At 40.2% G+C, this 10,787-nt stretch overlaps 1 protein-coding gene across 1 annotated transcript in view; it reads right to left on the minus strand.

Annotated features, from left to right (window-relative positions):
* The window catches only part of LOC122789843, a 202,275-nt gene extending 197,081 nt beyond the window's left edge, over window positions 1-5,194 (minus strand). Inside the window, exons 1-2 of the mRNA XM_044057280.1 lie at window positions 5,112-5,194; window positions 1,584-1,632 (exon numbers count right to left, since the gene is read on the minus strand). The gene's annotated coding sequence lies outside the window, so the exon portion shown is untranslated. The remainder of the gene's footprint in view (window positions 1-1,583; window positions 1,633-5,111) is intronic.
* Window positions 5,195-10,787: the final 5,593 nt, after the last annotated feature.

Genomic DNA, 10,787 nt, shown 5'->3' on the forward strand with positions numbered 1-10,787 from the left:
GATAGACTACTGTGTTTGGAAGCAGAAGGGAACTGCCCCAAACGAGAACCTGAAGAGAAGTCTTCTATAATAATTGTGGGATCAAACACTGATCCCTGATCTGACTGCCTTGGATCCAAAGGGAAATGAGGATACGAATGCTCAGACTCCACAGGACTCAGATCCGAGGGAGCCAGATCCGTGACTGGCCTGGATCTGGCTGGATTCAGAGGCCTTGGATATGGGAGTAGATTCTCAACCTCGGATCCCAGGGTCTTGGAGCAGAAGCCCTGGATATGAAGACGGAGTCGTGGGACCTGGGATCCAAGGAAATTGATACAACAGGGCCAAGGCTGGGGTCAGATCAGAGGAGCTGGGATCAGACAGCCTGGCCCTTTCTGAAGACGACGAACCGGGGAGAGTGGGCCTTCCTCTTAAGATCAGAGGGTCCAGGCTTGGCCAGAGACTGGGCCAGTGGACCCTCTTGGAACATACCCTTTAATAAAAATTTTGTTCTGATGCTTGACTAGGGCCCTGGGGTCAAATGCGGCACAAATGTCATTCAACCTCTAGGTGGTCGGCGCCCAGACAATAAAGACACTTCACGTGTGAATCAGACATGAGCATCTTCTGACTACACAAGGAGCACCTTTTAAACCCAATAGGCTTATCCGACATGCTGGGACCATGTGAAAACACCAAAGTCTAAGGGACACACCAAATCATTAACTGGGAGGAAAAGCCAAGGTCAATAAACCCGGAAAGGACCCCGAAGAACTATCAGCAATACTAAATAAAAAGAACTATAACACTAAGGGTATGAAAGGCCAAAAACAAATTAACTAGCAAACATTCAACACTATAAGGGACAGAAATTAAGGGAAAAATCAGAGAAATTATGCTACTTATCCCAACTGGAGACTCGAGCCAGAGAATCTGTGTCTGATGCTGAGCACGGCAAATGAGATCCGAGGGGTTAGAAGGCAGCAAGGGATGATGGGAGTGGGAGGAGCTCTAGCCTTGAAGCTGTCTGCAAAGTTGCCAGTTCAGATCCGATGTCAGATCCTACGACCCAAGAGTGAGGAATAGTGACATGGATAACATATACAAAACTGAGATTCAAAGCAAGGAATTATACGTGAGCACACCTGTAGACCCATGTGTATAGCAACATATGAATGCACTTCACTAACAAAACATGAAAAAGCAAAACTGCATTACACCAGAAAAGAGAGAACAAATGTTATCTGACTGCTCCAAACTGTCAACACCACTTTCTTTCATAAAGGAAAAGCTGCAAAACTTAAATTAGCAGACACTCATTTTACACTTCCACCTCAGAATATCCCTATGGACACCCATACATTCCTAAAGCTACTAATAATTTTTATCTCACTACCTTCTTAAACAGAATATCATTCACCATCTTACTGATGAAAAAATGCTCATCTTCCCTGAGCCGTCCATTTAATATTTCAAAACTGTCTTCTTGCTCATGTATGCCATCTCATACTTGATGCACTAAATCTCTTACTAAGTGAGTAGGTTTCACCAGTGTACATCACTCTTCTTAGTGTGCTCTTAAAAGATGTAGCAGAATTTACCTTTGGAGTATCCCAACATGGTGATATGCTTCTTTCAGAGTCCAGTCTTCTACAAAGAAAATAATATACAAGTTATCACCCATATTTAATACACAGATTTACAACAGTCCATGAGTTTTCTAAATCAGAGTCATTGTTTGAGACTTTGGCACATGCCATCAGGCATGGCACTATCAATGGAAACCGGTGAAGCTTTAAGAGTTATAATGCTGTTTTGTATTTAGTCCCACATTCAATTTTCTTTACATAACTAAATGACTACTGGTCCTGCTGCTCTTTTCAGTCTCTTGGAATCATATGCGGCAGTCATCTAACAGCCACTGCATTATATTTATGAGTCTCTCCTCAAATACAAAGCACAGAAGCACAGCCACAAGTTGACTTCTCACTACTTAAACACTTAAGCAAACTTCTCCTCAGACCCAAGGACTTCAGGCAGCCCAGGGATAAGACAGCACTGCCAGTAATAACTGGTCTGCAATGTTATACTGACCAAACACAGCAAGGCAAAAAAGAATTAAGATATTTTGAATTCTTGTTGAAATAAGAATGTAATTTTGCTGCACATATGTACTGTGGTTCCATGTTTTAGAGCAAGTTAGTGGTAATCTATACAGAAAATATCTGAACTGAAGGAAACAACTGGTTGAGGGTATATCCAGGACTTTGGAACGGCATGTCTACTTCTACTATGACCACCCGCATCTCAAATAATATATTCTTGTACATGGAATTTGTTTTAATTATTTAAAAATATGAAATGGTTAAGGATAAAAACAAACCAGGTATTCAGGAAAAAAGCCATTTTGCAATGTTTACAACTTAAAATAAACTTATGTCATGGCTTTGTTAAAAATGAATTCAAGCTCATCGCACTGCAAAACATAGTCAGAAAAGTGTATGCAGTGGTGTACCTGGTGTACATATAGCTGCACCCCTTGTTACTCACTGATACTACTTCCTCTACCAACACTAACCCGTCAATGGACCTGCCACCTCTACCAACACTAACCAGTCAATGGGCCTGCCACATCTTTACAATGAGTGTTAAGTTTAATGCAGAAACAAAATGAATCATTGAAATCTCTCTAGTGGTTTGCAGTTTGCTATTTTCCAAATTATTCACTAATTTGTTAAGCTGGTAAACAGGCTGATCCTTTTTGATCCTTTCCATCTATGACCCAAGAAAGGAAATGGTGCAAAACAAAATAAAAAGCAAACAAACCATGGGATCTAAAAAATAAAACTCTAAGGCTAAAGATTCCAACACTAGAAAAGACAAAGGCATTTACAAAAATCTAACTGCTAATGATCAATTCAATACCTAAATTTGATAAAAACTAAAATTACTGCAGCTATAATTATAATCTGTACTGCTTTGTAAAAGCATACCACATAACCACATCACTGTTGGGAAAAATGTAGGAACATCTTTGGTTATATGTTTCAGTGCATACCACTTGCTGCAGCCAGATTTTCTGCAAATTTGCAGCCTTTTTTTTCCCCCAAACTCCCTACACAGACATTTGTTGCCCTGTGACTTTGGAAAAGAGAGTCTAACAAACAACAACTTGTACTTTAGCTTCTTCAACCAGGTGCTGAAGGGGATCCATTTCAACCACCACTGCTGTGGCTTCAGAAGACGTGATGAAAAGGTGAGGCCCTCTCTGTACTACTTCCTCCTTGTCGGGTGTCAAATATAACAGTGTGGTGTGGTTCCACAAGTGGATGCCTAACAGGTAAATTTTACTTTCAGTAGTAATACCAGTAGAGATATTTTAATGAAACACAGCAAAGGATGCAAGTGATGTAATATGTGGGGAAGGATTAAGGGAGGCATGGAAAATCACACACATAAAAGGTATGGACAAACCCCTTTAAGACAGGATACCTGAAGGCAAAGTTATAGGGATCAACCAATTATCTTCTGCTGGCTTTAAAATAGCATCAGACAACGATGGCAGAAATAATTTAGGTTGGAAATACAGAAGACTTTGGAGGCGACTCATTAATGGAGAGAGACAGAGGCTGAATACCTGGCTCCAGAACAGGAACCTATCTCAAGTCTGTGATCACTAATGGAAGTCCTGCAAAAGGAGTGCTGGAATTGTCTAAAAACCATAGTACTGGTAAGACAGCATGGTAAGAGACTTTGTACTACTGGAATTGTATCTTTCTCAGGAGAGGCTTTTTGATTTTTCTCAAATTGTTTCAACTGTCAGCCATGCAAAGTGGTAAGCAGCTGAAATTAGCAACAAAGACGATATTGCTACCAACCTGAACTGTTACTGAGAAGTACCCCAGTGGTTTTATTTCACCTGTCAATTTCTTATTCCAGTTTCTCGTTAAAAGTCAGCCCGTATTCAGCTGCATCCAATAAAATAACTTCATATCTGGAGAAATGATGCATCTGCTGCTTGAAAAATTAAAATATATATGCAACAGCAAACACACACACACACGTTTGACTCAACTGAACAATTTCTTAGCTTGCTGAATCAGAGATTTAATATATATGATATCATGTTACACTGGATCACTATCTTCAAAATGTGCAAATAACTGTGAGAGATAAAAATTGAGAATAAGGACATTTTCTTTTTCCCCAGTCTAGGAGTTAGACCCCCCCACACCTCTGAATGTGTTAACATTCTTTGTCAGTCTTCCAAATTTCCATGATCACACCAGCAGTGGGGAAGCTTTCAAGTCTCCCAAATGTTGTGGGATTTCCAAGATGCTGTTCAGAGAAGCAGGGACATAGAGCTGCAGGGTTTGATTTTTGTATTTGCTTTATTTTTTTGCGAGTCAGTCTCAGATGGGTAAGATCAACTGAAGATCAAATGAATGAGTCCTGACAAAAGGTGCACTCCCTTTAATATACGCTCATGCATCTCATATAATGTGTTTCTGTGTGCACATACATGTATATATATATATATATATATATATATATATATATATATATATATATATATATATATATGCATAAAATGACTAATACTGCAAAAGGTAACAGTTAACTTAAAAAAAGGGTGACAATTGAAAATGCCTAAAAAAAAACATGCTCCAGGTCAATTTGAAACAATTTTTTTTTTCCCAAGAGGGACAAGCCCCCAAGCATTTCACAATTTCACACCCACTGCTACTTGCACATACCAACTTCAAGATCAGTGGGGAAAGGGTATATTTTACGTCCTCATTATTACAACCATCTCGCATCAGCACCTTTGATCAGATGCGTCAACCAAAGGGAGTGGACAGAAGAGCTGAATAAAGTATTTATGGGGAACCTACATAAATATTGCACACAAATAGTGTATATTTACAGATAAAATATTTTACACACACACAACTAAAAAAATAAGTGCTGGACTAAACTGCACAGTTTTGACCATTACAGATACTTATTTCAGATGGCATAAAAACAAGGGCTCTTACCTCATCTACAGACAAATGACAGACTAAGAGCCATTAAACTAATTTCTGGGATGCATTAGTGCCTTAAGCACATGCAGATACAGTGCTTACTTATGACGCTGCCGTTTAGATTTCTTTTCATAACTTGGTGCATACTCTTCATCACTGCTCTCTGGTTCTTCTGGAATATCACAGCTCCTTTTAGGAAAGAAAAGTCAAACAGCTCATTAAAGCTCTCAAAGCAACTCTCTACATATTTGGATTTTACATTATTCCTGCATCCCAGTGATTTACAGATTGGAATAGAAAAAGTGCAGTTCTATCTGTGTATGTATCCCCCTCAGTGTCAGAAGGGTGTGGAAACTCAAAAAAAAGCATACATGCCCCTTGGTTTTATATACATTCATTTTCAGATTCTTGACAACATCATAATGCTTACCATCCTTTTCATGCAGTCTTCAATTTCTTGCCCAGTATTTTTTTTTTTTTTTTTGCTACTTTCAACTTGGTGTCATCCTCAACTATATAGATAATATCAAGAATTAGTAAATGTCCTCAATGCAAACACTGTGCAGTAACTTATCTTTCAGGAACATATATTTTATCCAAGTTGCTCACTGTCAACTTCGTTAACACAATTTTTCTTCACATATATAAATATGCTTTTCCTGTTCCTCACTTTCAAAGTACACTATCCTCCAAATGATACAAATGTACCCCTGCCTGGATTCAAGCTCAAACCAGTAGCTTCTCATCACCCACATTTTTGTAATTTAAGGAGAAAGGGGCTAAAGTTTTTATCCCTCTCTGCCACATCACAAATTGCAAGCAATATCTGTTGGGGTTTAATGCATTAATATAACTTCCCTCTTAAAATACCTTTACTCTAATATATGGTACCATCAAAAGTATACATGTGTGTACTTGGGAATTAAATACTTTATTCCAGACTCTTAAACTTTCTTATTTTCATATCTGGACTATTTGTTCCACTTGCACATTGCTTTCAAGATTGCTATGACTATGTAAGATGTGCTTTAAAATCCTAGCTCAAAGATTGTGGACTTTTGTAATATCACTTCACAGGAACTCAATGTCCGTCAAAAATAGCATCTTGCCATGGTGAAATCTAACTTGAGGTTCTATGCAACTAAAATTTCCAGAGAATCAGCAGTCTGTGCATAAAGGATAATTTGAATTTCAGCAATGTAGTAAGTCAATTCCCAATTCCCTCCAGGGTAAACTAGTTATCTGGAAGTACTATTTCCTCCTTTAGATTCTGAGTAAAACATTAGACTTCACATTTCTGCACCACTTTGCTCTATTAAGATTGGTCTACTTAATGCGATTAGTGCAGAGCTTTATGAGGTCATGTGTACTGAACAAATTGTCCCTGCTGCCCTGACACTGCATGTAAGAACCTCCTTACTGGGCCTCTCTCTCATTTTATATTGACTGAGACCGCACCAATCTTGGAAGAAACTAAAAGGGAAAATAGATTTCCAGTTTCCTAGATTCATGGGTGTTCTGTGCATTACTAGGCTAATGACCACAACGGTCTTTTTAAGCCAAGCTATGCATCCCAAGATTAAGGGTGTGGGGACAAGACCCACATTTTAAGATTTTAATTACTTTATTGTACTGTGACAGTCAAGACTCTGTACTGTACACAGTGTGTGATAGTACCAAACGTCAAAGTAGACCCATTCAGACATACGAGACCAATGAGAACAAACTCTCTTTATACTTACGGATGCTTACATACAACTCAGATTTTACTTAATATGGCTTCTCACTTTGGAGTGGGAATAATCAATCACCTTCAAATAATAAACTTTTATTAAAGACAACTCATCAGTCTGGACAACAGTAATTACTAGATGCATTGCCTTAGAATTATGCAGCCAACCCAGCATGATCTATCACACAGCAAGGTTCAGTTATGTAGATGACTTGGCATAACTGTATATGTTCAAGTAGATCAAAGTTGCAGTACATAGTCTTGCATGCCGAAGTCCATGGTCAGATCAAATACCCATCTTTTACCATTACCCTGTCACATCCTTCAGTATGAAGGTGGTATAAAGTTGCACTGGCCAGCACCATCTTTAGGTTTTTCTTGTCCAAGGTACAAGAGTCCAGTGTTCTCAAATGGAGCATGGCCTGTCCCACTGACTGACAACTGACAGTCCTGAGTTAAGAGAGCAAGAAGCAATGTGTGGGAAGGCAATGACTAGGTAGGATACCCATTCCAACCCCAGGACAGAAGAGAATACAAGAGGGGAAGGAAAGGGTATTGCAACACAGATCTACTCAAACATCTAAATGTATTGCAAGTAATTTACACAACTGTGCTATGTTCCTCGGTCAGTGTTGCTGTACTGCATCTTAAGCTTCCCAAAGAATCTTTATTGGGCAGGTTGAAGAGAGTTCTGTTCCAGGGACAGCAGACTGTGCAAAATGGCAAATGTGAACCCAGCCCTAGCTCTGGATATGGCACCAAGATGACAGTGTTTGGGTGAATGTGTGTACACAGGACCAAATGGCTGCTGGATGTCCTGTGTAGGGGTCCCTTTCAAAAATGTTGTGGTGGTGGTTTTTGCTTGAGTAGGCTCTGACTCTGGCCATTTGCCATGTTGAGTGTAACAAAGGATATACCTTAGTAATCCATTTGGAAATGGTCAGTTTCCTCACTGGTCTTCCTTGTTTACCTTATGCAAAGGCCAACAAAAGCTGGTCAGATATATTAAATGTTGTCCTGTTTAACTACAAGCTTAGCTGCCTGCGTACATCTAGGGAGTAAAGTATTCTCTCATCCTTGTTCTGTGCATTAGGAAAGAATACAAGAAAATGAATACCTTGGTTTAAGGATACCTCTGTCACCATCTTGAACAAGGTTTAGTTTTCAAGTATACTTTGTCTCTACAGAAAGTGAGGAAGAGCTCATTGCACATCAAAGCTTGTAACTCAAGAGATGCACCTAGCTGAGGTGAGTGCCATTACCAGGGCTGTTTTCCATTTACACAAATTGAGGGATGCTAAGGGCGCTTGCACAGAGAATGGCAGTACATTTTCCATCACATAATTTAGGTCACAAGAGGGTGCAGGTTCACGTAAAGTGGCCCAAGATGCAAGACCATTTAAAAAAAAAACTTATATGTGGGTGAGCATATACTGGAGGGGACATTGAAAGGCAGGAAGACATAGTTGAAGAATACCCTTTTAGAACAGGACAGTTCTTTATACAGGGGAGAGAGAGATTCCGGTATCTATTCCAATGTAGCTTGTGCAGGTATAATACCATTCACCATTTACCAGACAGAAAACCTTTTCCATTTAGCCACATAGGATTTCCTGGTACTTGGCTTTCTAGCTTCTTTCAGTACTGAAAGCACGTCTTGTGAAAAGGATTGTTTGGATGGAATCAACAGAATCATCCAAGCTGTCAGTTCAGGTGTTTTCAGGCTGAGATGGATAACAGAGTCCTTGTTCTGGGTTAGGAGGGCCATAAAGGGAGGTATAATGATTCAACCTTCACAGAGTACTAGGAAGAGGGAGAACCTGCATTGCATGGGCCAGTAAGGAATCAGTATCATCTTTGGCTTGTCATCTGTCCACTCATCTTCTGCAGGAGGTGAGAGATAGAAAAAGAGGTCTGTCATTTGAAGAAGTATGTTCTCCACACCAAACTCTGAAGCATCCTTGAACAGAACTTTCTGATTTGCCTGTTTCCTGAGGATGCTAAACGGTCCATTTATGGCACACCCCCATTTGTGCATCAGGTCTAGGAATACTTTGATTTTCAGCATCCACTTGCTTGGAGTCTAGGAATGATCTGCTCAGACTGTTTGCAAGCAAATTAGATTGAATGGGTATAGAAGATGTTATGTGAGTGAGCACTAAATGTTGGGCCCTTAGTCATAATTCCATTGCTAGTCTACATTGTTGTTGGGAAAGAGTTCCTCCCTGTTTATGTATCACATAATTGGAGTACTTGCCTGTAAACATCTTTACTGGTTCTGAGACCAGTCTTTATTAGAATGCTTTTAATGCCAAAATGACTACAATCTCCTCTTATACTTAGGTGCTGTGCTGCTATACAGCTGTCTTAAGTCCCTTGGACTTTGAATTCTCAGTTATTCTCCCCAAGCCACATCTGGAATGTCTATAAGGTCTGAATAGTATCTGTAAGTTGGAAAAGTGACTTATGGGTTGGCTTTGATCACCTCCCATCACAGAATTTCTTTTCTGGCAAGGTAACTGTTAATGTTTCTAGGGAGCACAGGTGTTGTGACCGGCAGTTTTTTAGGGACTACTGTAATTCTATCATGAATAATTTTGCCAGTGAAACCATCAAGATGCAAGAAGCCATCTATCCAAGGACCCCTAAAAAATCCTTTACAGTAATGGTCCATTTGCTGCATATGTTCATGAGGTACTGTGAGAGGAACACAACTGTTTGACCAAAGCTTGGTCCACCCCCAAGAAGCTAGTTCTGGCACTAGATGCGAATAGTAATTACTGGACACAGAGGAACTTGCCTTCTGAAATTTCAGCAACGTATGGTAATTTGCATGGCTGTCAGACGTTCTGATGGTGATGCAGGCTGGATCAGGCAATCATCCAAGTATGGGTAAATATGGACCTCCTTGTGCTGTAAAAGCACGACTGGTGTCATTTAGTAAATACTCCGGGTGCAGTAGCCAAGCCAAAAGGTAACTCATTAAATTGGTAGTATGACAACCCCCCCCCCCCCAAACTGGAAGCACAGGAATAGACTAGTTGTGTAGAAATCTTACCATAAATATACATGTCCTTCTCTTCGCTGTTACAGTATTCTTAACATGAGGGAGTTGCCTGCCACAACAACCCGATGTCAGCCAGTATACAAGAGACTTTTTACTACTAGGGGCGTGTGGTACACCGCACATAGGCTCTTGAACGGCCATAAAAAGTGAAGTACACACGCATCATCCTCAGAACTGACTGCCCCCAGGAGGAATGCCTGTCTAAAGGAAGTATGTAGGCTAAATACATCCAAGGAAGAAACAAGTCAGGAGGAAAGAGGGAACTACGGAATACAGCAACAAAGAAGAGGATGTTATCCATCATTATGGTATATTTTACACAACTTATCTATGTCTTTCTATTGCTCTGTTGCAGTATTCTTAACATGTGGGAGAATACCAAAGCTCACGAGGAAAAGGGAGGAGATAAGGGCAGAGGAGCTTTCAGTAAAGCCATGGAGAATAGCCCTTGCAAACCCTGCCCTAGATTTGGAAATGTCCAATTTGTAATGTTTGGTGAAGGTAATGACTGAAGACCAGGTGGAGTTGTGTCCCTTCCTTTGAAGAGGATGGCAGAGGAAGCAACAGCCCTGGCAGTGTGTGCCTTAACAGAAGGGAGGCTTTTTCCATGGTGCTCATAGCAGAAGGAAATAGCTTTAGAGGTCCGGCTGGAAATAGTGTGTTTAGAGTCAGGGAGCCCTAAAGCTCTAAAGTGGAATGAGACAAACAGGTCTGATTTTCTGATATCCTTTGTTTTGTCAAGATAGTACCTAAGCAGTCTGTGCACATCCAAGGTGTGCAAAATCTTCTCTGCAGAGGTCTGTGGTGTGAAGAAAAAGGTAGGTAAATGGATAGACTGGTTCAGGGCTAACTCATTTACCACTTTAGGCATAAAGGTAGGGTTGGTGCAGATTGAGACGGTCTCTGTGGAACACCAATAAAGAATAGGGAAGCCATTAGAACCTGAAGTTCAGAAACTCTTCTTGCTGAGGTTAATGCA

The sequence above is a fragment of the Protopterus annectens genome, chromosome 15.part0 (assembly GCF_019279795.1).
Source record: "Protopterus annectens isolate FY-2018-M chromosome 15.part0, PAN1.0, whole genome shotgun sequence".
NCBI classification, from domain to species: domain Eukaryota; kingdom Metazoa; phylum Chordata; order Ceratodontiformes; family Protopteridae; genus Protopterus; species Protopterus annectens.